This window comes from Carcharhinus amblyrhynchos, unplaced genomic scaffold, assembly GCF_965287045.1.
Source record: "Carcharhinus amblyrhynchos unplaced genomic scaffold, sCarAmb.v2.hapA scaffold_39, whole genome shotgun sequence".
NCBI classification, from domain to species: Eukaryota; Metazoa; Chordata; class Chondrichthyes; order Carcharhiniformes; family Carcharhinidae; genus Carcharhinus; species Carcharhinus amblyrhynchos.
The window spans coordinates 23,633-50,897 of record NW_027649780.1 but is presented as its reverse complement, the minus strand read 5'-3'; the positions used below and the strand labels follow the sequence as shown (position 1 = coordinate 50,897).

Here is a 27,265-nt window from a genome sequence, read left to right as displayed (position 1 = left end):
TGCACTATCCCAGAATTCACTGCAGTATTGAAAGCCGTCTATTAAATCTGTTCTTGCCTCCTCTCACCAACCCATCCGTCAGTGGCACACACTCTCGTGTTGAAAGCACACATTCTCGTGCTCAAATATATTAATTTATAAAGCATCTCCCCCTCCCCCAGCACTCTACAGAGGAAATAAAGAACAAAGAACAGTACAGCACAGGAAACAGGCCCTTCGGCCCTCTAAGCCTGCACTGCTCATTGGTCCAACTAGACCATTCTTCTGTATCCCTCCATTCCCAGTCTGCTCATGTGACTATCCAGATAAGTCTCAAACGATCCCAGCCTGTCTGCCTCCACCACCCTGCTTGGCAGTGCATTCCAGGCCCCCACCACCCTCTGTGTAAAATACGTCCCTCTGATATCTGAGTTAAACCTCGCCCCTCCTCACCTTGAAACTGTGACCCCTTGTGTTCGTCACCTCCGACCTGGGAGAAAGCTTCCCACTGTTCACCCTGTCTACGCCCTTCATAATTTTATACACCTCTATTAGGTCTCCCCTCATCCTCCGTCTTTCCAGGGAGAACAACCCCAGTTTACCCAATCTCTCCTCATAGCTAAGACCCTCTGTACCAGGCAACATCCTGGTGAACCTCCTCCGCACTCTCTCCAAAGCCTCCATGTCCTTCTGGTAGTGTGGCGACCAGAACTGGACGCAGTACTCCAAATGTGGCCTAACCAACGTTCTATGCAACTGTAACATCAGCCGCCAATTTTTACACTCCAATGAACTCATTGTGGTTGCGCAGGCAAACTTGCGACCAGTTTACGCATGGCAGAATCCCACCAACAGCACTGAGGTAACAACCAAGCCAGCACTCTGAGGTACAGAGGGATCTGGGCATCCTGCTACATGAATCACTGAAGTGTTAGCCTGCCGGTACAGCTAGTGAGTAGGAAGGCAGGTGAAGCATTAGCCCTTATTGTGAGGGGACATCTGGAGACCAGATCACCAACAACCTGCCCTGGCCCCTCCACACTGACACTATAGTTAAGAAAGTTCACCAATGCCTCTATTTTCTCAGGAGGCTAAGGAAATTTGGCATGTCTGCTACAATTCTCACCAACATTTACAGATGCACCCTAGAAAGCGTTCTTTCTTGTTGTATCACAGCTCGGTACGGGCTCCTGCAAGGAACTACAAAGGGTCCTGAATGCAGACCAGTCCATCCCTCAAACCAACCTCCCGTCCACTGACCCTGTCTACACTTCCCATTGCCTTGGCAAAGCAGCCAGTATAATCAAGGATCCCCACGCACCCCGGACATTCTCTCTTCCACCTTCTTCATTTGGGAAAAAGATACAAAAGTCTGAGGTCACGTACCAAGAGACTCAAGAACAGCTTCTTCCCTGCTGCTGTCAGACTTTTGAATGGACCTACCTTACATTAAGTTGATCTTTCTCTACACCCTAGCTATGACTGTAACACTACATTCTGCACTCTCTCCTTTCCTTCTCGCGATGTACTCTATGAACAGTATGCTTTGTAAAGCATGCAAGAAACAATACTTTTCGATGTATCCCAATACATGTGACAATAATAAATCACATCAAATTAGATGGAGTATAGAAATTGGGGAAGTTTGTTCTAACCATACAGGGTCCTGATGAGACCACATCCGGAGTCCTGGATACGGTTTTGATCTCCTCACTGAAGGGGGGACTTGCTCATATCGGAGGCCATTCAGAGAAGGTTCCGCGGGCCGCTTCCTAGGATGAAGGAGTGGAGGGTGGGGGGGGGGGGGGGGGGTGGGTGGCGGTGGGGAGGGTGGTTTGTCTTATTGAAAGAAGGGTTGAGAAGGTTTGGGAGGGGCACTGTATCCATTGGAGTTTAGACAGAATGAGAGATGATCTTATTGAAACAGATACGGTTCTGAGGGGGCGGAGGAGGGGTGGGGTGGTGGAGGTTGAGAGGATGTTTCCCTCTCGTGAGTGGCCAGAGAAAGCGGTTGAGGCGACATTTGGATAAGAACATGGATGGGAAAGGATTAGAGGGACGTTGGGTCAAATGTGGGCAATTGGGACCAGCTGGGAGGGCACCAGGGTCAGCATGGAGGAGTCAGGCCGAAGGGCCTGGATCCATGTTGTAAACCCCTCTGACTCCATGACCAGGGCCAGCATGGAGGATGTTGGGCCGAAGGGCCTGTTTCCATGTTGTAAATCCCTCTGACTCTATGACCAGGGTCAGCATGGAGGATGTTGGGCCGAAGGGCCTGTTTCCATGTTGTAAATCCCTCTGACTCTATGACCAGGGTCAGCATGGAGGATGTTGGGCCGAAGGGCCTGTTTCCATGTTGTAAATCCCTCTGACTCTATGACCAGGGTCAGCATGGAGGATGTTGGGCCGAAGGGCCTGTTTCCATGTTGTAAATCCCTCTGACTCTATGACCAGGGTCAGCATGGAGGAGCTGGGCCAAAGAACCTGTTCTCCTGCTCTATTGCTCAATGACTATCATCTTGGTCTCCATTTTAATTTCGCCTTGCTCAGTTGCTTCCCCTAATCCCTTTTGCACCCCCCCCATCCCCACACTCTGCTTTTGGGGAGTTGTTACCCTGCCATTCACAGGGGGGGGGCAGTGACACTTTCACGATAGATTCCTGGGGCACGGATTGTGGGGGGGTTGGGGGTGCGGAATATTTTGGCCTACGTGATGTGTTGGCCTACAGTCGGTAGAGTCTAGAACAATGATGCAAAGGGCCTACTGCCCTCTTTCAATGAGCTTTCTAATGTCACAGACACCCCACAGTACAGGAGGAGGCCATTCGGCCCATCGTGTCTGCGCCAACAACAATCCCAGTATCCCAGGCCCTATCCCCGTAACCCCGCACATTTACCTCACTAACCCCTCTAACCTACACATCCCAGGACACTGTAGGCAATTTACCGTGACCAATCCACCTAACCTACACATCTCTGGACACTTTGTGGGTTTCCTCCGGGTGCTCCGGTTTCCTCCCACAGTCCGAAGGACGTGCTGGTTAGGGCGCATTGGCTGTGATAAATTCTCCCTCGGTGTAACCCGAACAGGCGCCGGAGCGTGGCGACTCGGGGATTTTCACAGTAACTTCATTGTAGTGTTAATGCAAGCCTACTTGGGACAATAAATAAACTTTAAACCCCGGAGTACCGGGTATGACTTTGAGTTCCTCTCTCAAAGAGGGACGTTCTCACATTGGAGGCCATTCAGAGAAGGTTCCCTGGCCTGGTTCCTGGAATGGGGACTGCAGCGGGTTCAAGAAGGGCAGGGGGGTGGGTTTGTCTCATTGAGGGAAGCCATGAGGTGGAGATGCCGGCGTTGGACTGGGGTGGGCACAGTAAGATATCTCATAACCTCACATTCAAAGTCCAACAGGTTTATTTGGAATCACGAGCTTGCGGAGCACTGTTCCTTCACTCCTTCCTGATAACATAAGGACATAAGAAATAGGAGCAGGAGTAGGCCATCTAGCCCCTTCGAGCCTGCCCCGCCATTCAATAAGATCATGGCTGATCTGTCGTGGCTCAGTTCCACATTCCCGCCCTCTCCCCATAACCCTTAATCCCCTCTCTTATCAAAAACCCATCAACCCGCGTCTTAAAAATATTTAGCGAGGCAGCCTCCACCACCTCAACGGGCAGAGAATTCCAGAGGTTCACCACCCTTTGAGTGAAGAAGTTCCTCCTCAACTCCATTCTAAACCGCCCCCCCTTTTATCTTGAGGCTGTGCCCCCTAGTCCTACTGTCCTTTCTGAGCGGGAAGAGTCTCTCCACCTCTATCCTAAGGAGCAGCGTTCCACAAGCTCGTGATTCCAAAATAAACCTCCTGGACTTTAACCTGGTGTTGTGAGACTTCTCATTGAGGGAAGGGTTAAGCAGGTTTTGGGGGGGCCTGTACCCATTGGAGCTTACAAAGAACAAGAGATGATCTTATTGAAACAGATACGATTCTGAGGTGGGGGGGGGAGCAGGAATTTAGAACGAGGAGGAGTTGATGGTTTGAGTTATAAGGAGAGGCTGGATAGACTGGGACTTTTTTCTCTGGAGTGTAGGAGGCTGAGGGGTGATCTTATAGAGGTCTGTAAAATAATGAGTGGCACAGATCAGCTGGATAGTCAATATCTTTTCCCAAAGGTAGGGGAGTCTAAAACTAGAGGGGAGAGGTTTAAGGTGAGAGGGGAGAGATACACAAAGGTCCAGAGGGGCAATTTTTTCACTCGGAATTATTGAATCATAGAATGCCTACAGTGCAGAAGGAGGCCATTCAGCCCATCAAGTCTGCACTGAAGACAATCCCACCCAGATCCTATTCCCGTAACCCCCACATATTTACCCTGCTGCTCCCTCTGACACTAAGGGGCAATTTAGCATGTCCAATCCACTTCACCGACACATGGTTGGACACCACAGAGGGCGGAGAGTGTCTGGAACGAGCTGCCAGAGGCAGTAGCAGAGGCGGGTACAATTTTGTCTTGTAAAAAGCGTTTACATGGGTAAGATGGACACAGAGGGACACGGGCCAAATGCGGGCAATTGGGACTTGCGTAGGGGGTTAAAAACTGGACGGCACGGACAAGTTGGGCCGAAGGGCCTGTTTCCCGGGCTGTTTTTGTTCTTTTTTTGTTGTTTTTGTTTTTGGACGGGGGTGGGAGGGGGGATGGTGGGGGAGAGGGTGTGGGGGTCGTGGTTTGAAAATAAGGGGGGGTGTCTCTCTCTCTCTTTCTCCCTCCCAGTGAAGGCGGGGATGAGGAGGGAATTTCTTCTCTCTCGGGGGGGGGGGGGGTCAGTCTGTGGGATTCTCCCCCCACACCCCGCGCCCTCCCCCACGACCCCCGGAGGAGCAGTGGAGGCCCGAGTTACAGAGATTCCCCACCAACAAGGAGGGGGGAGAGGGTTGTGGGGGGGAGAGGGTTATGGGGGGGGAGAGGGTTATGGGGGGGAGAGGGTTATGGGGGGGAGAGGGTTATGGGGGGGGAGAGGGTTATGGGGGGGAGAGGGTTATGGGGGGATGGGGGGGGAGAGGGTTATGGGGGGGAGAGGGTTATGGGGGGGAGGGGGTTATGGCGGGGGGCGAGCTGGTGGGGAGAGTGTAGTGGGGGGGAGAGTGTAGCGGGGGGGAGAGTGCAGCGGGGGGGAGAGTGCAGCGGGGGGAGAGTGTAGTGGGGGGGAGAGTGTAGTCGGGGGAGAGTGCAGTGGGGGGAGAGTGTAGTGGGGGGGAGAGTGCAGTGGGGGGGAGAGTGTAGTCGGGGGAGAGTGCAGTGGGGGGAGAGTGCAGTGGGGGGAGAGTGCAGTGGGGGGAGAGTGCAGCGGGGGGGAGAGTGCAGCGGGGGGGAGAGTGCAGCGGGGGGGAGAGTGCAGCGGGGGGGAGAGTGCAGCGGGGGGGAGAGTGCAGGCGGGGGAGAGTGCAGCGGGGGGGAGAGTGCAGCGGGGGGGAGAGTGCAGTGGGGGGAGAGTGCAGCAGTGGGGGGAGAGTGCAGCAGTGGGGGGAGAGTGCAGCAGTGGGGGGAGAGTGCAGCAGTGGGGGGAGAGTGCAGCAGTGGGGGGAGAGTGCAGCAGTGGGGGGAGAGTGGAGCAGTGGGGGGAGAGTGCAGCAGTGGGGGGAGAGTGCAGTGGGGGGAGAGTGCAGTGGGGGGAGAGTGCAGTGGGGGGGAGAGTGCAGTGGGGGGAGAGTGCAGTGGGGGGAGAGTGCAGTGGGGGGAGAGTGCAGTGGGGGGAGAGTGTAGTGGGGGGGAGAGTGCAGTGGGGGGAGAGTGTAGTGGGGGGGAGAGTGTAGTCGGGGGAGAGTGCAGTGGGGGGAGAGTGTAGTGGGGGGGAGAGTGCAGTGGGGGGGAGAGTGTAGTCGGGGGAGAGTGCAGTGGGGGGAGAGTGCAGTGGGGGGGAGAGTGTAGTGGGGGGGAGAGTGTAGTCGGGGGAGAGTGTAGTGGGGGGGAGAGTGTGGTGGGGGGGAGAGTGTGGTGGGGGGGAGAGTGCGGTGGGGGGAGAGTGCAGTGGGGGGAGAGTGCGGTGGGGGGGAGAGTGTGGTGGGGGGGGAGAGTGTAGTGGGGGGAGAGTGTAGTGGGGGGAGAGTGTAGTCGGGGGAGAGTGCAGTGGGGGAGAGTGTAGTCGGGGGAGAGTGCAGTCGGGGGAGAGTGCAGTGGGGGGAGAGTGCAGTGGGGGGGAGAGTGCAGTGGGGGGAGAGTGCAGTGGGGGGGAGAGTGTAGTCGGGGGAGAGTGCAGTGGGGGGAGAGTGCAGTGGGGGAGAGTGCAGTGGGGGGAGAGTGTAGTGGGGGGGAGAGTGTAGTCGGGGGGAGAGTGTAGTGGGGGGAGAGTGTGGTGGGGGGGAGAGTGTGGTGGGGGAGAGAGTGCGGTGGGGGGAGAGTGCAGTGGGGGGAGAGTGCAGTGGGGGGAGAGTGCAGTGGGGGGAGAGTGTAGTGGGGGGGAGAGTGTGGTGGGGGGGGAGAGTGTAGTGGGGGGAGAGTGTAGTGGGGGGAGAGTGTAGTCGGGGGAGAGTGCAGTGGGGGGGAGAGTGTAGTGGGGGGGAGAGTGTAGTGGGGGGAGAGTGTAGTGGGGGGGAGAGTGTAGTGGGGGGAGAGTGTAGTGGGGGGAGAGTGTAGTGGGGGGGAGAGTGCAGTGGGGGGAGAGTGCAGTGGGGGGAGAGTGCAGTGGGGGAGAGTGTAGTCGGGGGGAGAGTGCAGTGGGGGGAGAGTGCAGTGGGGGGAGAGTGCAGTGGGGGCAGAGTGCAGTGGGGGGAGAGTGTGGTGGGGGGAGAGGGCTATCGGTGCGGGCGAGCTGGTGGGGAGAGTCAGGCTGGAAAGTGGGATTGAGGCCCAGCGTCAGGTAGGCCGCCATCTTACGGGATAGTGGGGGCAAGGCTGATGGGCTGAACGGTCTCTGCTCTGAACCAACAGGAAGGGTTATTTCTTTCTCTTGTGGTCAGCGGGGAGTTGGCCGCCTGGTGTTGTGTTATCTGTTTGCACTGTTGCTGCGGCAACGCTGAGAGCAAAACTGGCTTGTCAGCAGTCAACTGGAGGCATCTCGCCCGAGGTGGGGCAGGGCAGGGCAGGGTTAGAATAAAAATTCATCCTTATCTCACTGCGGGGAGGCTGGGAATGAGAGAGAGAGAGAGAGAGGGGGGGAGGAGAGAGACAGAGACAGAGAGAGAGAGAGACAGAGAGAGGGTGGGGGAGAGAGAGAGAGAGAGAGAAGAGAGAGAGAGAGAGACAGAGAGAGAGAGAGACAGAGAGAGAGAGAGAGACAGAGAGAGAGAGAGACAGAGAGAGAGAGAGAGAGACAGAGAGAGAGAGAGACAGAGAGAGAGAGAGAGAGACAGAGAGAGAGAGAGAGAGAGAGAGAGAGACAGACAGAGAGAGAGAGAGGGACAGACAGAGAGAGAGAGAGAGAGACAGAGAGAGAGAGACAGAGAGAGAGAGAGAGAGACAGACAGAGAGAGAGAGAGGGACAGACAGAGAGAGAGAGAGGGACAGAGAGAGAGAGAGACAGAGAGAGAGAGAGAGACAGACAGAGAGAGAGAGAGGGACAGAGAGAGAGAGAGAGACAGAGAGAGAGAGAGAGACAGAGAGAGAGAGACATACAGTGAGTAAAAGAGAGAGAGAGAGGGAGAGAGACAGAGGCAGAGAGACAGAGTGAGAGAGAGAGATAGAGAGAAAGATAGAAAGACAGACAGAGAGACAGGGAGACAGACAGAGAGAGAGAGGAGGGTAGTGACAGAGAGAGAGAGAGGGGCTGACAGGGAAAGAGGGGGAGTGACAGAGAGAAAGAGGGAGAGAAGGAGAGGGAGAGACCGAGGGGGCATGGCTTTAAATTAAGGGGGGGTAGCTACAGGATGGATGTCAGGGGTAGGTTCTTTACCCAGAGGGTGGTGAGGGATTGGAATGCCCTGCCTGCTGCAGTTGTAAATGCGCCTAGTTTGGGGGCGTTTAAGAGATCTATGGATAGGTTTATGGACGAAAAGGGATTGGTATAGGCTAGTGGGTCATTGTTTTTGTAACTGGTCGCGCAACATCGTGGGCCGAAGGGCCTGTTCTGCGCTGTAATGTTCTATGTTCTATGAGACCGAGAGACCAAGGGAGAGACCGAGAGTGAAAGAGACAGAGGCAGAGAGAGATAGAGAGAGACAGAGGGAGGTAGAGGGAGAGAGGGAGAGAGACAGAGAGAGAGACAGAGGGAAGTAGAGAGAGGGAGAGAATGAGGGAGAGAGAGACGGAAAGAAAGAAAGAGAAAGAGATAGATAAAGAGAGAGAGAGAAACAAAGAGGGGGAAAGCAGTCAAGACAAAGTGAACATGACAGAGAGAGAAAAATGACAAGACAGGGAAGAAGCAATGTGAGGTGTCAATGAAAAGGAAGAGAGAGAGAAGCACAGTCGGCAGAAAGGGGTATGATAGCACAAGAGAGGATGAAAGTAAGTACAGGACAATAACACTATCCCCCCCATCAAACACTCCCAGGACAGGGTTAGATACAGAGTAAAGCTCCCTCTACACTGTCCCCCCATCAAACACTCCCAGGACAGGTACAGCATGGGGTTAGATACAGAGTAAAGCTCCCTCTACACTGTCCCCCCATCAAACACTCCCAGGACAGGTACAGCACGGGGTTAGATACAGAGTGAAGCTCCCTCTACACTGTCCCCCCCATCAAACACTCCCAGGACAGGTACAGCACGGGGTTAGATACAGAGTAAAGCTCCCTCTACACTGTCCCCATCAAACACTCCCAGGACAGGTACAGCACGGGGTTAGATACAGAGTAAAGCTCCCTCTACACTGTCCCCCCATCAAACACTCCCAGGACAGGTACAGCACGGGGTTAGATACAGAGTGAAGCTCCCTCTACACTGTCCCCCCCATCAAACACTCCCAGGACAGGTACAGCACGGGGTTAGATACAGAGTAAAGCTCCCTGTGGATTGAGGGGAGTTGATGGAGATAGGTTGATGTAATTGTGTGTACATTGTGTGGGGTTACGGGGATAGGGCCTGGGCGGGATCAGTGCAAACTCAATGGGCTGAATGGCCTCCTTCTGTAGGATTCTATGGAAGTCATGCTGGTGAGCCAGGCTGAGACTTCCAGCCAGGTGGAACCGCCCTCTTCTATCTCTCCGTTCCACGTTGAGAAGGCCACAGCCAATGGGTACCAAGTGTCCTCTGGAGCTTCCCTTTGATGCACAGCAAGATCCCACAAGCAGCACTGTGATGAGTCACCCTGGTAACTACTGGATATGGCAAGAACACCAGAGATGGGAGCAGGAAGGGGCCGTTCAGCCCATCGATCCCGGCCCCGCCATTTCATAACGTTGGGGCCAAACGTGGGACTTCAAGCCAACTCTCCCACCCACTCCCCGTATCCCTTCCTCTCCCCCCCCACTCCATCCCTCCAAGAGAGACAGAGACCAAAAGTCTGTCTGTCTTTGAACAAAGAACAAAGAAAAGTAGAGCACAGGAACAGGCCCTTCGGCCCTCCAAGCCTGTGCCGATCAGGGTGCCCTAACCTAACTGAAGCAAAACCTTTTGCCCTTACTGGGTCCATCTCCCTCTATCCCCTCCCTATCCATGTACCCATCCAGATGCCTCTTAACAGTTGCTCATGTGCCGCCTTCCTCCACCTCCTCTGGCAGTGTGCTCCAGGCACCCACCACACTCTGTGTGAAAAACCTCCCCCCCCACCTTAAACTTTCCCCCTCTCACCTTGAACCTGTGCCCACCCACCTGTGCCCACATTGTAATTGACACTTCCACCCTGGGAAAAAGCCTCTGCCTATCCCACCCAGTCCCTGCCTCTGGAAATTTGGTAGACCTCTATCAGGTCTCCCCCCTCAGCCTCCGTCTTTCCATCAAAAACAATCCTGGTTTATTCAACCTCCCTTCATAGTCAACACCCTCGAGACCAGGCAACATCCTAGTGAACCTTCTTTCTTGATTTGACGTCTTATTGTCGCATGTATAATATACAGTGAAAAGTATTGTTTCTCGCCCGCAATACAAACAAAGCATACCATTCATAGAGATGGAAAGGAGAAGGTGCAGGACGTAGTCACAGCTATAGGGTACAAAGAAAAACCAACTTAATGCGAGATAGGTCCGTCCCCTGGCAGCAGAACTTGAGTCTGTTCTGGAATCGGTTGGTGTGTGACCGCAGACTTTTGTATCTTCATCCTGACGGAAGAAGGTGGAAGAGAGAGTTGCGTGGGGGTCCTTGATGATGCTGGCTGCTTTTCCAAGGCAGCGGGAAGTGTAGACAGTGTCATTGGATGGGAGGCTGGCTTAGGTGATGGATTGGGATTCACTCATGGCCTTTTGTAGTTTCCTGTGGTTTTGGTCAGAGCAGGAGCCCATACCGAGCCGTGATACTTTGCACTCTCTCCAAAGCTTTCACGTCTCTCTGGTAGTGTGGCAACCAGAACTGCACACAATACTCCAAATAGAACATAGACACTACAGCACAAACAGGCCCTTCGGCCCACAAGTTGCACCCATCATATCCCTACCTACCAGGCCTATCTATAACCCTCGATCCCATTAAATCCCATATACTCATCCAGAAGCCTCTTAAAAGACCCCAGCGAGTTCGCCTCCACCACCACCGACGGCAGCCGATTCCACTCACTCACCACCCTCTGAGTGAAAAACTTACCCCTGACATCTCCTCTGTACCTACTCCCCAGCACCTTAAACCTGTGTCCTCTCGTAGCGACCATTTCAGCCCTGGGAAATAGCCTCTGAGAATCCACCCTATCTATACCGCTCAACATCTTATAAACCTCTATCAGGTCAACTCTCATCCTTCATCTCTCCAGGGAGAAGAGACCGAGCTCCCTCAACCTATCCTCATAAGGCATGCCTCCCAATCCAGGCAACATCCTTGTAAATCTCCTCTGCACCCTCTCAATAGCTTCCACATCCTTCCTGTAGCGAGGCGACCAGAACTGAGCACAGTACTCCAAGTGGGGTCTCCAAATGTGGCCTAACCAAAGTTTTGTATAGCTACAACATGATTTCTCAACTCATGTACTCGATGTCCCACCGGTGAAGGCAAGCATGCCATATGCCTTCTCAATCACCTTGGCCATCTTTTGTTTTATTCATTCATGGGCGTCACTGGCTGGGCTCAGTATTTATTGCCCGTCCCTAGTTGTCCAATGGCAGTTGAGAGTCATTGCTATGGTTCTGGAGTCACATGTAGGCCAGACCGGGTAAGGACGGCAGATTTCCTTCCCTAAAATGAAACAGATGGGTTTTTCCAACGATGGTTTCACCGTCATCAGTAGATTCTTAATTCCAGATTTTTTTTATTGAATTCAAATTCCACCATCTGCTGTGGTGGGATTCGAACCCGGGTCCCCAGAACATTAGCTGAGTTTCTGGATTAATAGTCTGACGATAATACCACTAGGCCATTACCTGTGTTGCCACTTTTAAGGAACTGTGGACCTGCAACCCCAGCTTCCTCTGTATATTCATGTTTCTAAGGGTTCTGCCATTTACAACATAATTCACGCCTAAATTTCATTCTCCAAAATGCATCAAAAGTGTTCGGTCAATGGAGCATCCACAGCCCTCTGGAGTCAGGAATTCCAAAGATTCTCGTTTCTCCGAGTGAGGAAGTTTGTCCTCAGCTCAGTCCCAAGATGGCCGCCCCTTCACCCTGAGGCTGGGCCCCTCCTCACCCCACCCCACCCCGTGTTTCAGCTAACCCCCGATCAGCAGAGACAATCTCCCAGCCTCTACCCTGTCGAGCCCCCTTCAGAATCCCGTCCATCTCCACAAGGTGATCTTCTACTCTCCAGAAGTGAGTACAGGCCCCACATTCCTCAGCCCCTCACCACGGGACACAGTCCCATCCTGCGAATCTTGGTTTCAATGGTCAGAACATTGAATACAGGAGTTGGGACGTCTTGTTGAAGTTGTACAAGACATTGGTAAGGCCACACTCGGAATACTGTGTGCATTTCTGGTCACCCTATTATAGAAAGGATGTTATTAAACTAGAAAGAGTGCAGAAGAGATTTACCAGGATGTTACCGGGACTTGATGGATTGAGTTATAAGGAGAGGCTGGATAGACTGGGACTTTTTCCCTCTGGAGCGTAGGAGGCTGAGGGGTGATCTTATAGAGGGCTATAAAATAATGAGGGGCACAGATCAGCTAGATAGTCAATATCTTTTCCCAAAGGTAGGGGAACCTAAAACTAGAGGGCATAGGTTTAATGTGAGAGGGGAGAGATACAAAAGGGTCCAGAGGAGTAATTATTTCACACAGAGGGTGATGAGTGTCTGGAACGAGCTGCCAGAGGTAGTAGTAGAGGCGGGTACAATTTTGTCTTTTCAAAAGCATTTAGATAGTTGCATGGGTAAGATGGGTGTAGAGGGATATGGGTCAAATGCGGGCAATTGGGATTAGCTTAGTGGTAAAAACTGGGCAGCATGGATAAGTTGGGCCGAAGGGCCTGTTTCCATGCTGTAAACCTCTATGACTCTAATGTCACTCCAATATTCAAAAAGGGAGTTAGAGAGGAAACAGGGAATTATAGGCCAGTGAGTTTGACATCAGTGGTGGGGAAAATCTCAAATCCATTATCGAGGACTTTATAGCAGAGCATTTAGAAAACAGTGGCAGGATTAGACAGAGTCAGCGTGGATTTATGAAGGGGAAATCAGGCTTGACAAACCTGTTGGAATTCTTTGAAATTATAGCTAGTAGAGTTGACAAGGGGGAACCAGTCGATGTGGTGTATTTGGACTTTCGGAAAGCGTTTGACAAAGTCCCGCACAACAGATTATTGTGCAAGATTAAAGTGCATGGGATTGCAGGAAGTGTATGGAGATGGATAGAAAACTGGTTGGTAGGGAGGAAACAAAGAGTAGGAATTAATGGGTGTTTTTCAAATTGGCAGGCAGTAACTAGTGGGGTGTCACAGGGATCGGGGCTGGGACCCCAGCTATTCACAATATATATTCATGATTTGGATGAGGGAACAAAATGTAACATCTCAAAGTTAGCAGATGATTCCAAGTTGGGTGGGAGGGTGAACTGTGACGAGGAAGCAGAGCTCCATCAGAATGATGTGGACAGGCTGGGTGAGTGGGCTAGTCAATGGCAGATGCAGTATAATTTGGATAAGTTTGAGGTTATTCACTTTGGAAGCAGAAACAAGAAGGCAGATTACTGCCTGATTGGCTGTGAATTGGGAGAGGGGAGTGTGCAGAGGGATCTGGGTGTCCTTGTGCACCAGTCACTGAAGTGTGCAGGTGCAGCAGGCGGTAAAGAAGGCTAATGGCCATGTTGGTCTTCATTGCGAGAGGTTTGGAGTACAGGAGCAGGGATGTGTTGTTACAATTATACAGGGGCCTTGGGGAGGCCACACCTAGAGTATTGTGCGCGGTTTTGGTTTCCTTTTCTGAGGAAGAATGTTCTTGATCTCGAGGGAGCGCAGCGAGGGTTTACCAGGCTGATTCCGGGGATGGTGGGACTGATGTGTGAGGAGAGATTGACCAGGTTAGGATTGTTTTCACTGGAGTTCAGATGAATGAGGAGGGGTATCTCATAGAGACTTATAAAATTCCAACAGGTCTAGACGGGGTAGATGCAGGGAGGGATATTCCCGATGGCGGGGGGAGTCCAGAACCAGGGTCTGAGGATTCGGGATAGACCATTTAGGACGGAGATGAGAAGACATTTCTTCACCCAAGGAGTGGTGAGCCTGTGGAATTCATTCCCACAGGAAGCAGTTGATGCCAAAACATTGAATGTATGAGAAAGCAGGATTAGGCAATCAGCCAAACTTGTGATGAATGGTGCAGCAGACTCAAAAGGGCCAAATGGCTTCCTCCAGCTCCTATCTTCTATGTTTCAATGACTCTATGTCGCCCCCGATACAAGTCCATCCATTTTGAAACGTGGAGTCCATAATCCGTACACAGTGCTCCATGGCACAATACTTTTTTTTTAAAAAATTCATTCTTCGGATGTTTGGGCCTTGCTGGCTGGGCCCAGCATTGATTTCACATCTCTAATTCCCTAATCCCGGCGTGGCACGGTGGTTAACACTGCTGTCTCACCATACCAGGGACCTGGGTTCAATTCCCAGCTTGGGTCATGTCTGTGTGGAGTTTGCACGTTCTCCCTGTGTCTGTGTGGGTTAGGTGGATTGGCCATGCTAAATATTCCCTTAATGTCCAAAGATGTGCAGGTTAGGTGGATTGGCCGTGCTAAATTGTCCCTTAGTGTCCAAAGATGTGCAGGTTAGGTGGATTGGCCATGCTAAATTTCCCCTTAATGTCCAAAGATGTGCAGGTTAGGTGGATTGGCCATGCTAAATTTCCCCTTAATGTCCAAAGATGTGCAGGTTAGGTGGATTGGCCGTGCTAAATTGTCCCTTAGCGTCCAAAGATGTGCAGGTTAGGTGGATTGGCCATGCTAAATTGTCCCTTAGTGTCCAAAGATGTGCAGGTTAGGTGGATTGGCCATGCTAAATTGCCCCTTAGTGTCCAAAGATGTGCAGGTTAGGTGGATTGGCCATGCTAAATTGTCCCTTAGTGTCCAAAGATGTGCAGGTTAGGTGGATTGGCCGTGCTAAATTGTCCCTTAGTGTCCAAAGATGTGTAGGTTAGGTGGATTGGCCATGCTAAATTGTCCCTTAGTGTCCAAAGATGTGTAGATTAGGTGGATTGGCCATGCTAAATTTCCCCTTAGTGTCCAAAGATGTGCAGGTTAGGTGGATTGGCCATGCTAAATTGTCCCTTAGTGTCCAAAGATGTGTAGATGGGGGATTAGCAGGCCAAATAGAAATGGTTACCAGGATAGGGCCTGGGCAGGATGCTCTGTTGGAGAGTCAGTACAGACCCAGTGGCCTCCTTCTGCACTGTAGAGATTCTAAGAGTCTGCGACTCAACCAACTTCCCAGCTGAACTGAAGTAATTTACTTCAACCCAGCTGATGAATGAGAGGCTTGTTCCTGTATGCAGTCAGCATCCCCTTGAAGGATATGCCTGCGTAATTGTACGGATTGATAATAGACTCTCAACACTGCTGTCCCAGTCCTCCAGCAATTCCTCCAGCTCCACACTCAGAGTCACACTGCGCAGGGCAAAACAACACATCGCGGCAAACAAACAACAAGCTCAAATGGAGTGCGGAACGCTCCATAGGGTGGAGGGAGAGAGAGAGGGAGAGCGCGACAGACTGAGAGACAAGTTGAGAATAATCACACAAAGACAGATCGATCAAGTCAGAACAGAGGCAACGGACAAAATATTGTATAGGAGAGAGAATGAGATAACCAGAGACGCCAGTCAGTGTACAGATATCTCCCTGAGAGAGAGAGGACTGAGAGACACCAGTCAGTGTACAGATATCTCCCTGAGAGAGAGAGGACTGAGAGACACCAGTCAGTGTACAGATATCTCCCTGAGAGAGAGAGGACTGAGAGACACCAGTCAGTGTACAGATATCTCCCTGAGAGAGAGAGGACTGAGAGACACCAGTCAGTGTACAGATATCTCCCTGAGAGAGAGAGGGGACTGAGAGACGCCAGTCAGTGCACAGATATCTCCCTGAGAGAGAGGGGACTGAGAGACGCCAGTCAGTGTACAGATATCTCCCTGAGAGAGAGAGGGGACTGAGAGACACCAGTCAGTGTACAGATATCTCCCTGAGAGAGAGAGGGGGACTGAGAGACACCAGTCAGTGTACAGATATCTCCCTGAGAGAGAGAGGGGACTGAGAGACACCAGTCAGTGTACAGATATCTCCCTGAGAGAGAGAGAGGGGACTGAGAGACACCAGTCAATGTACAGATATCTCCCTGAGAGAGACAGGGGGACTGAGAGACACCAGTCAGTGTACAGATATCTCCCTGAGAGAGAGAGAGAGGGGACTGAGAGACACAAGTGAGCTCAACCCATGTCCCAGCTGGTCACAGTAAGAAGTCTGACAACACCAGGTTTAAGTCCAGTCGATTTATTTGATAGTAAACTCAATAGCTTTTGAGGTTTCTCTCTTCGTCAGGTGAATAGAGAGTTCTGGCCTCAGACAGAGCATGTAAAGCACAGACAGTTTAGAGATTACTGATTAGAATGCAAATCTTTACACCTAACCTGCTGTTCAAGTCCTAAAGTGGCCGACAATGTGTGTGGAAGGAGCACTGATCACAGGTTAAAGAGATGTGTATTGTCTCCAGACAGCACAGTGAGTGAGGTTTTGCAAACCCAGGCAAGTCACGGGGGTTACAGACTTGCCTGGGTTTGCAAAACCTCACTTACTGTACTGTCTGGAGACGTTACACATCTCTCTAACCTGTGCTTAATGCTCCTTCCACTCACATTGTCGGCCACTTTAGGACTTGAATAGCAGGTTAGGTGTAAAGATTCGCATTCTAATCTGTAAACTGTCTGTGCTTTATATGCTCTGTCTGAGGCCAGAACTCCCCATTCACCTGACGAAGGGACCAACCCCAAAAGCTAGTGAGTTTACTATCAAATAAATCGGTCGGACTTAAACCTGGTGTTGTCGGACTTTTTACTGTGTTTACCCCAATCCAATGCCGGCATCTCCCACATCATCCCCTGCTGGTCCCTGGCGGGGGAGAGGGGGGTGGGGTGGGTATCTTGTTAATCCCACCGTTAGTACTTCCATGGGGGGGGCCTCTGAGCGTTATCATTACATTCGGAATAAGGGTTAACTGTGGAGCGAGTGGGAAGGATTGACGGACTGGTGACCAGATGGTGGGACAGCGGGCAGTCTGGAGGTGGTGTGATCAGAGGGGAGGGGGGGTTGGTGGTGGTTTTGGGGGGAGTGCCAGATTATGACAGATGGGGATAGGGGAGAGAAGTGTGGGAGGATTGAGCTGGCTTTAGCTGTGGGCTGAGGTGGAGTAGATAGACCGGAGGTGGAAGAGGGATAGCGAAGGAAGGTTAAACACGCAAGTGAGTCTGTCTTTCCCTCTCGCACGCGCTCTCGCACGCGCACAGACCCACACAAGTAGAGAGAGGCAAGGGAGGTTAATCATTGCGAGACAAGCGTGCGACGCACGCACAGACAAAAACACGCACACGCGCATGTGCACAACACGCACATGCTTAACACACGTTTATAACATGCATGTGCACCACGCGCACGGGCTTGCACGACACACAAACATGCAGAAGAACGTAAGAAATGGGAGCAGGAGTAGGCCATCCGGCCCTTCGAGCCTGCCCCGCCATTCAATAAGATCATGGCTGATCTGTCGTGGCTCAGTTCCACTTTCCCACCCTCTCCCCATAACCCTTAATCCCCTCTCTTATCAAAAACCCATCAACCCGCGTCTTAAAAATATTTAGCGAGGCAGCCTCCACCACTTCAACGGGCAGAGAATTCCAGAGATTCACCACCCTTTGAGTGAAGAAGTTCCTCCTCAACTCCGTTCTAAACCGCCCTCCCTTTATCTTGAGGCTGTGCCCCCTAGTCCTACTGTCCTTTCTGAGCGGGAAGAGTCTCTCCACCTCTATCCTATCCATCCCATTCATCATCTTATACGTCTCTGTAAGACATAACACACACACACATACACGCTTGCCTAACACAAGTGCATGACATATATTCACAGCACGCACGTTGCAGAACACACAAACGTGCGTCACAGGCAGGGACACACACAACAAACATTCATATCAGACGGGTTGTGGCTGTGGTGCAGTGGGTCACATTCCTGTCTCTGAGCCGCCGGCTCCGGGTCTGAGTCCAACCCCAGGGCCCGATGGCCAAGGAAGGTGCGGCCAAACCAGGTGGAGCATCAATCTGCAAAATCCTCCCAGTACCTGCCAGCGGCTGGCGGTAAGAGTGGGGCAGGGGGGGAGACTCCAGGTCAGACATGCTTGATGCAGAGTAACCACTGCGCCCCCCCCCCCCATCAAGATACAAATCTCCTGGTGACAGACTAGCACCCTATCCCAGGAACATTGTCTGTAAACAGACAAAAGTCTGCTTTAGCGCCCACACTAGGCGCGGGAAGAGAATTAGAATAACACACATGTGCTTAACAAAGAAACGTGTATGAGACATGTGTGTGCACAATGCACATGCATGCACAACACACATTCATAACATACACATAGGCATAACACATGTGGCTACTGCACACACAAACATGAATAACACAACACACATACATGCTTATCACACATGCTTAACATACGTGCACGAGACATAAACGTGCACGAGACATACAAAATGCACAAAGGTATAACACACACATATATAATGCACACACATGCATCACACACTTACATACACAACGCACTCACATGCATTACATACATTCATACCATACACATGCATCACATGCAGATGGATAACACATGCATGACATACAAATATGAGACACGTGTGCATAATACACATGAATACCATAGTCATAACATACAGATGCATGACACACATGCATAACACACATACACGTGCGTAACAAACTCAAATGTGCATTCCACAGATTCATAACACACAAATGTGAATGACACACAAAGACATGCACAACACATTTGCATAAACAGGCAAATATGCATAACCAACACACATGCAAATGCACAACACATATAATGGTACATAACACACGTACATAATACACACATGCATTCATAATGTACAAACATAAGACAAATGCATGCATAATGCACATGTGTGATTAACACATATGAATGTGCATGGTACATACATCATGCACATTTGTAACACACACGATGCACATAGAACACACAAATGTGCATCACACACACACATGCATAATACACATTGCATTGCATAACTCTCATGTTCATACTACACTCATGTGTAATACACTCGCATAAGTGCCTATATGCATAATGCACACACATGCATAAAATTCTCAAATACATAGCACACTCACATGCATAATACACACGTGGACAACACATGCCTGAGACACAGATTTGCATGAGACACAAATGTGCATGAAACACATGTGTGCACAACACATTTGCATAACACATTCTTAGATGTACAACACACGTGTGCAACAGATTCATAAAATACACATGCATAACATGGACATTCATGGATAAGCACCCACAAATACAAAAAAAAATGCATAACCCACACATGCATTACACACATTCATAGTACACGAGACACAAATGTGCATGAGCTACATACATGCATAACACATTTTCATTACATGCGCAACAAATACAAGTGCACAACATAAATGTGCATAACATATAACATACATCTGTGCACCATTCACCCACATGTGCATAATACAGACATATAGATAAACACAAAAATGAACAATAAACATGTGCATAACAAATACATGCGTAACACACACATGCATAAATATTAAATACATCTGTAACACACACAGATGTGCATAACACACACTCATGCATTGCACACGTAACCATGCATAATACACATGTGCATAACACAAATATACGTAATAGATACGTATGCATGCAGATGTTACGTTATGCGTAACATATTCATAACATACACGTGCATAATTCCAACATCAAGGCCATAAAAATGGGATAAACATATGGATGATATTGGAATAGTGTAGGTTAGATGGGCTTTAGATTGGTTTCACAGGTCTGCGCAACATTAATGTGCTGTAATGTTCTATGTTCTATAATACACACAGGTAACACATGTGCAAAACACCCAAATATGCATGAGATATTGCCCCCTTTTGCACTGTAGGATTCTATATTTCTATGTTGTGTGTACATAACACACATGCATAATACACATGCCTAAAACACACTCATAACACACGCATGTATAGCATATGTATGTGCATAGTACATGACATACACATGCATAATACACAAATGTGGATAAAACATACACACGCACACACACACCTATATAATATACTTGGATCACACAGACACAGCCAGACTCAGAATGAGAGAGTTGGAGGCACTAAGTGACTAGCAGAGGTTGGCAGTAAAAGGGCAAAGGTGAATAAGAAAAACAAGGAGAGATTAATGATTGAGAGATAGAGAAATACATACACATAATGATACAGGCCAAGAAACAGCATGAGGCAGAGACAAGAATGGGGTATAGAGAGACAGAGAAAGAGAACGGGAGAGAGAGATGGACAGAGATAGAAAGAGACACACAGACAGAGAAGAAGAGACAGGGAGAGAGAGAGAGAAAGATATAGAGGGACAGAGAGAAAAACAGTGTAAGAAACAGAGAGAGACACGGAGAGAGAAACAGACAGGCAGAGGGAGAGAGAGAGAGAGGGACAGAGAAAGAGAGAAATGGAGAAAGAGAGACAGAGGAAAAGGAGATAGAGAAACAGAGAGAGAGGGAGAAAGAGACAGACAGACAGAGGGAGAGAGAGACAGACAGACAGAGGGAGAGAGAGACAGACAGACAGAGGAAAAGGAGACAGAGAAACAGAGGGAGAGAGAGACAGACAGACAGAGGAAAAGGAGACAGAGAAACAGAGAGAGGGAGAGAGAGACAGACAGACAGAGGGAGAGAGAGAGAGACAGACAGAGGAAAAGGAGACAGAGCAACAGAGAGAGAGGGAGAGAGAGACAGACAGACAGAGGAAAAGGAGACAGAGAAACAGAGAGAGAGAGAGGGAGAGAGAGACAGACAGACAGAGGGAAAGAGAGACAGAGATAGAGGGAGAGAGAGAGAGAGAGACAGAGGGAGAGAGAGAGAGACAGAGATAGAGGAAGAGAGAGAGAGAGAGACAGACAGAGGGAGAGAGAGACAGACAGACGGACAGACAGAGGGAGAGAGAGAGAGACAGAGAGAAAGAGAGGGACAGAGAAAGAGAGAAACAGAGAAGAGAGACAGACAGGAAAAAGAGAAAAAGAGAGAGAGAAACAGAGAGAGAGAAAGTCACACAGAGAGGGAGAGAGAGATGTACACACACACACACAAATATGGAGAGACAGAGAGGGACACGAGAGAAAGAGAGAGATAGATACACACAGACTCAGAGGTAGAGACAGAATGAGACTTACTTACAGAGGGAGGCAGGAGAATGAATGAAACGTGGAGGGAGGCAGTGTGTGTGTGTGTGTGTGTGTGTGTGGGTGGGTGGGGGGGGCTGCCTCCACATCACCTACCTGACCGCACAGCCCTGGTCAATCCCGATCCTCTCAGTCACAGGGTCTCCCTGGGAATAGGCAGTTTGGGGAAGCGGTACTGTGTGACTTTGGCAGCGTGTGAGCACGCTTGTTGATTTGTGGAGGGGACGGGGCTGATACTGTCAAGCACTGAGCTCAGAGTGAGCTGTGAGCAGCTGGTTGGGAGGGACACCGAGGGAGGGGCCCCCCCAGCCTCTCTGCGGGTGACACAGCTTTTAGTGTGTAGAGGCAGGAGCTGTCTCAGCCTGGCTGCATTATCCAATCAATGAATGGCTTCAGGAGGGAGGTAGATATACTGCTGATTTATACACGGGGCGCAGGGAACAGGTGGATTAGCGAGCAGGGAGAGATCAACCGTGACAAGAGCATCAGAAATAGGAGCAGGAGTAGGCCATCTAGCCCCCTCGAGCCTGCCCCGCCATTCAATAAGATCATGGCTGATCTGTCGTGGCTCAGTTCCACTTTCCCGCCCTCTCCCCATAACCCTTAATTCCCCTGTCGATCAGAAACCTATCTACCCGCGACTTAAAAATATTTAGCGAGGCAGCCTCCACCACTTCAACGGGCAGAGAATTCCAGAGATTCACCACCCTTTGAGTGAAGAAGTTCCTCCTCAACTCCGTTCTAAACCGCGCCCCCCCTTTATCTTGAGGCTGTGCCCCCTAGTCCTACTGTCCTTTCTGAGCGGGAAGAGTCTCTCCACCTCTATCCTATCCATCCCATTCATCATCTTATACGTCTCAATGAGATCTCCCCTCATTCTTCTAAACTCTAACGAGTACAAGCCTAGTTTATTCAGCCTCTCCTCATAGCTCAACCCCCTCATCTCCGGTATCAGCCTAGTGAACCTCCTCTGCGCTCCCTCCAAGGCCAAAATATCCTTGCGCAAGTGCGGCGCCCAAAACTGCACACAGTACTCCAGCTGCGGCCTCACCAGTGCCCTGTGCAGTCGCAGCAAGACCTCCCTACTTTTATATTCAATCCCCCTCGCGATAAAGGCCAGCATCCCATTCGCCTTCTTGATCTGATTGAATGGCGGAGCTGAATTGGCCCAATTCTATCTCTAATTCCCAAATCGATAAATGGATATCTTCCTGAGTGAGGCAATTAAACAGGAGTTCCTCCCCTCCAACAACCCCCGCCTCCCACCCAAACTCCCCACCCCACCGCCCCCTACCTGGCCCCAATTCCCCCTCTCCCCCTCTTCCCCTCCCAGCATCTCCCCCCGGACCGCCCCTGTGTCCGGGTTTACTGGTGAGTGGGTCCGATTCCCCTCCTCCATTGTATCTTCTGGTTTTTTTCGCCAGCCTACCCGAGAGATGGAGAAAGAGAGAGAGAGACAGACAGAGAGAGAGAGAGAGAGACACACACACACACACACACATACACACACACACACACAGATGGAGAAAGTGACAGTGAGTGAGAGAAAGACAGAGAGAGAGAGATAGAACATAGAACATAGAACATTACAGCGTGGAACAGGCCCTTCGGCCCACAATGTTGCGCCGACCAGATGGACAGAGAGGGTCATGCAGAGAGTGAGTGAGACAGAGAGCGTTAGACATCCCCTCTCCCAATACATTGTGTGGGGTGCAGAGAGAGGGGCCGGGGGTTTTGTGGGGGGGAGGTGATGGGGACGCGGTGGGGGGAGGGTGCGGGAGGGTGGTTTGGTGCTGGCTGGTTATCAGAACCTTTTTATTTATTCATTTGTGGGACATTTGTGTCGCTGGCTGGGGGTCCAGCATTTATTGCCCATCCCTAGTTGCCCCTTGGAGGGCAGTTGAGAGTCAACCACGTTGCCGTGTGGCCTCTGGAGTCACGTGTAGGCCAGACCGGGTAAGGACGGGCAGATTTCCCCTTCCCCAAAGGGACATGAGTGAACCGGATGGGGTTTTTTTTCCCCCGACAATGGTTTCACTGTCATCCGCAGATCCTTAATTCCGGATTTTATTTTCAAATTCCAACATCTGCCGTGGGCGGGATTCGAACCCGGGGTCCCCCCAGAACGTTAGCTGAGTTTCTGGATTAATAATCTAGCGATAGTACCACCCGGCCATCGCCTCCCGAATCCCACGAGTGAAAACGTTTAAGCCGTAGAAACTCCTCATGCTCTGCAGCCACCTCTTGCCAAGCCTCCCTGTGGCCACCCTGCCTCTCGGTGTAGCCACTCACTGCAGAGTTGGCCTTCCCGGTAACTGGGGTCTTTGCTTAGTCAATTCTGCACACCCCCCCCCAACCCCCACCCACCGCCTCCACCCCTCTAATGCTGTGAGCCTGGCCCACGGCTGAGAAACACACAGAAACTAGAAGCAGGAGGCCATTCGGCCCTTCGAACCTGCTCCGCCATTCTTTTTAGTCATCCAATTCAATATCCTGGTCCCCCTTCCCCTTCATATCCCTCAATCTCTTTAGCCCCAACAGCGAAATCCAATTCCTCCTTGAAATCACACAACATTTGGGCCTCAAATACACTCTGTGGGAGTGAATTCCACGCATTCACCACTCTCTGGGTGAAGAAACCCTCACCTCAGTCCTAAAAGGTTGACCCCTTAACCTCAAACTATGACCCTCCTAGTTCTGGACTCCCCTCACCATCGGGAACATTCTTTCTGAATCTACCCTGTCAGAATTTTATAAGTTTCTATAAGATCCCCTCTCACTCTTCGAAACTCCAATGAATATAATCCTAACCGACTTGGTCTCTCCTTATAGACAGACCTGCCATCCCAGGAATCAGCCTGGTAAACCTTTGCTGTGCTCCGTCTATATCAAGGACATCCCTCCTCAGATAAGGACACCAAAACTGCACACAATACTCCAGCTGTGGCCTCACCAACACCCTATACAATTGCAACTTTGGTTTGTTTTGATGTATTCTTGTCACATGTATTGGGATACAGTGAAAAGCATTGTTTCTTGCACGCTACCCAGACAACACATACCATTCATAGAGTACACAGTGGAGAAGGAAAGGAGAGAGTGCGGAATGTAGTGTGACAGTGACAGCTAGGATGTAGAGAAACGTCAGCTTGATGTGAGGTAGGTCCATTCAAAAGTCTGACAGCAGCAGTGGAGAAGCTGTTCTTGAGTTGGTTGGTGTGTGACCTCAGACTTCTGTACCTTTTTCCCGATGGAAGAAGGTGGAAGAGAGAATGTCCGGGGTGTGTGGGGTCCTTGATTATGCTGGCTGCTTTTCCCTGAGGCAGCGGGAAGTGTAGACAGAGTCAATGGATGGGAGGCTGGTTTGCCTGATGGACTGAGCTACATTCAGGATTCTTTGTGGTGTTTTTTTTGTGTGGTCTTCGACAGAGCAGAAGCCCATACCGAGCTGCGATACATCAAGGAAGGATGCACCTGTAAAAACTGGTGAGAGTCGGAGCAGACATGCCAAATTTCCTTAGTCTTCCTGCAAAAGCAGAGGTGTTGATGGGCTTTCTTAACTATAGCATTGGTGTGGAGGGACCAGGACAGGTTGTTGGTGATCTGGACAGCTAAAAACCTGAAGCCCTCGACCATTTCCACCTCATCCCCTTTGATGTAGACAGGGGTGTGCCCTCCGCTGTGCTTTCTGAAGACGCTGACAATCTCCATCATTTTGTTGACATTGAGGGAGAGATTATTGTCATTGCACCAGTTCACCAGATTCTCTATCTCTTTCCTGTACTCTGTCTCGTCATTGTTTGAGATCCGACCCATTACGGTGGTGTCGTCAGCAAACTTGAAAATGGATTGGAGGGGAATTTGGCCGCGCAGTCAGAGGTGTATAAGGAGTATAGTAAAGGGGTTGAGGACACAGCCTTGTGGGGCACTGGTGTTGAGGATGATCGTGGAGGAGGTGTTGTTGCCGATCCCTACTGATTGTGGTCTGCGGGTTAGGAAGTTCAGGATCCCGTCGCAGAGGGAGGAGCAGAGGCTCAGGTGTTTGGGGATGAGTTTTGAAGGATAAATGGTATTGAAGGTTGAACTGTAGTCAATATATTGGAGTCTGACAGAGATGTCTTTGTTATCTTGGTGTTCCAGTGTAGGGCCAGGGAGATAGCATCTGCTGTGGACCTGTGCAGGAGTAGGCAAACTGTAGTGGATCCAACTAATGCGGGAGGCTGGAATTAATTCGTGCCATGACTAACCTTTTGAAGCACTTCATAATGATGGATATCAGAGACACTGGACAATAGTCATTCAGGCACGCTGCTTGGCTTTTCTTTGGTACCAGGAAGATAGTCCCTTCATAAATTGATCCCTAGTAAGTTGTCCCTTGATGTCCAAAGATGTGCAGGTTAGGTGGATTGGCCATGCTAAATTGTCCCTTAGTATCCAAAGATGTGCAAGTTAGGTGGATTGGCCATGCTAAATTATCCCTTAGTGTCCAAAGATGTGCAAGTTAGGTGGATTGGCCATGCTAAATTGTCCCTTAGTGTCCAAAGATGTGCAAGTTAGGTGGATTGGCCATGCTAAATTATCCCTTAGTGTCCAAAGATGTGCAGGTTAGGTGGATTGGCCGTGCTAAATTGTCCCTTAGTATCCAACGATGTGCAGGTTGGGTGGATTGGCCATGCTAAATTGCCCCTTGGTGTCCAAAGATGTGCAGTTAGGTGGACTGGCCATGCTAAATTGCCCCTTAGTGTCCAAAGATGTGCAGGTTAGGTGGATTGGCCATGCTAAATTGCCCCTTAGTGTCCAAAGATGTGCAGGTTAGGTGGATTGGCCATGCTAAATTGCCCCTTAGTGTCCAAAGATGTGCAGGTTAGGTGGATTGGCCATGCTAAATTGTCCCTTAGTGTCCAAAGATGTGCAGGTTAGGTGGATTGGCCATGCTAAATTGTCCCTTAGTGTCCAAAGATGTGCAGGTTAGGTGGATTGGCCATGCTAAATTGTCCCTTAGTGTCCAAAGATGTGCAGGTTAGGTGGATTGGCCATGCTAAATTGTCCCTTAGTGTCCAAAGATGTGCAGGTTAGGTGGATTGGCCATGCTAAATTGTCCCTTAGTGTCCAAAGATGTGCAGGTTAGGTGGATTGGCCATGCTAAATTTTCCCTTAGTGTCCAAAGATGTGCAGGTTAGGTGGATTGGCCATGCTAAATTGCCCCTTAGTGTCCAAAGATGTGCAGGTTAGGTGGATTGGCCATGCTAAATTATCCCTTAGTGTCCAAAGATGTGCAGGTTAGGTGGATTGGCCATGCTAAATTGTCCCTTAGTGTCCAAAGATGTGCAGGTTAGGTGGATTGGCCATGCTAAATTTCCCCCTTAGTGTCCAAAGATGTGCAGGTTAGGTGGATTGGCCATGCTAAATTGTCCCTTAGTGTCCAAAGATGCGCAGGTTAGGTGGATTGGCCAATTGGACCTGTTGGGGCGGTGGGCCAACTGTAATGGATTCAGGCAATCTGGGAGGCCAGAGTTGATTCGTGCCGTGACTAAGCTTTCAAAGCACTCGATGATGATGGATGTCAGAGCCCACTGAGCAATAATCGTTGAGACGTCCCTTCTGCTGTACTCACGTCAGGGCATCACTTCCAGGCAAAGACTAAGTGATTGCAACCAATTCCCTCGGGAAGGCAAGCCATTAGACAAATTGAGGAAAGCACTCAGCTAGAGCCATATGTCACATCTTGATGGGATTAGCCTGCCTCCCTGCTTTACAAAGGGGGAGATGGACTGGCTGATCATATATCACTGCCGGAGCCTGTAAATACTGAGCATAGGAATCAGTGGTGTAGGCCACCCGGCCCATCGAGCCTGCTCCTCTCCCATTTCTGGCCTCAACTCTACGCCCCTGCTACTCTTAACCTTTGACTCCTTCCTGCACGGTGGCACAGTGGGTTAGCACTGCTGCTTCACAGCTCCAGGGTCCTGGGTTCGATTCCCGGCCTCGGGTCACTGTCTGTGTGGAGTTTGCACATTCTCCCCGTGTCTGCGTGGGTTTCCTCCGGGTACTCCGGTTTCCTCCCACAGTCCAAAAGACGTGTGGGTTAGGTTGATTGGCCGTGCTGAGAAATTGCCCCTTAGTGTCCAGGGATGTGTAGGTTAGAGGGATTAGTGGGTATAATATGTAGGGATATGGGGGTAGGGCCTGGGTGGGATTGTGGTTGGCGCAGACTCGATGCGCTGAAGGGCCTCTTTCTGTACTGTAGGGTTTCT

The 27,265-nt window shown here is 50.5% G+C and overlaps 1 protein-coding gene and 1 pseudogene across 1 annotated transcript in view; one reads left to right on the top strand and one right to left on the bottom strand.

Annotated features, from left to right (window-relative positions):
• Positions 1-21,199, bottom strand: part of LOC145363605 (tubulin polymerization-promoting protein family member 3-like) — a 33,932-nt gene extending 12,733 nt beyond the window's left edge. The window contains exon 1 of the mRNA XM_080218787.1: positions 21,108-21,199. The gene's annotated coding sequence lies outside the window, so the exon portion shown is untranslated. The remainder of the gene's footprint in view (positions 1-21,107) is intronic.
• Positions 7,108-19,070, top strand: LOC145363501 (uncharacterized; annotated as a pseudogene).
• Positions 21,200-27,265: the final 6,066 nt, after the last annotated feature.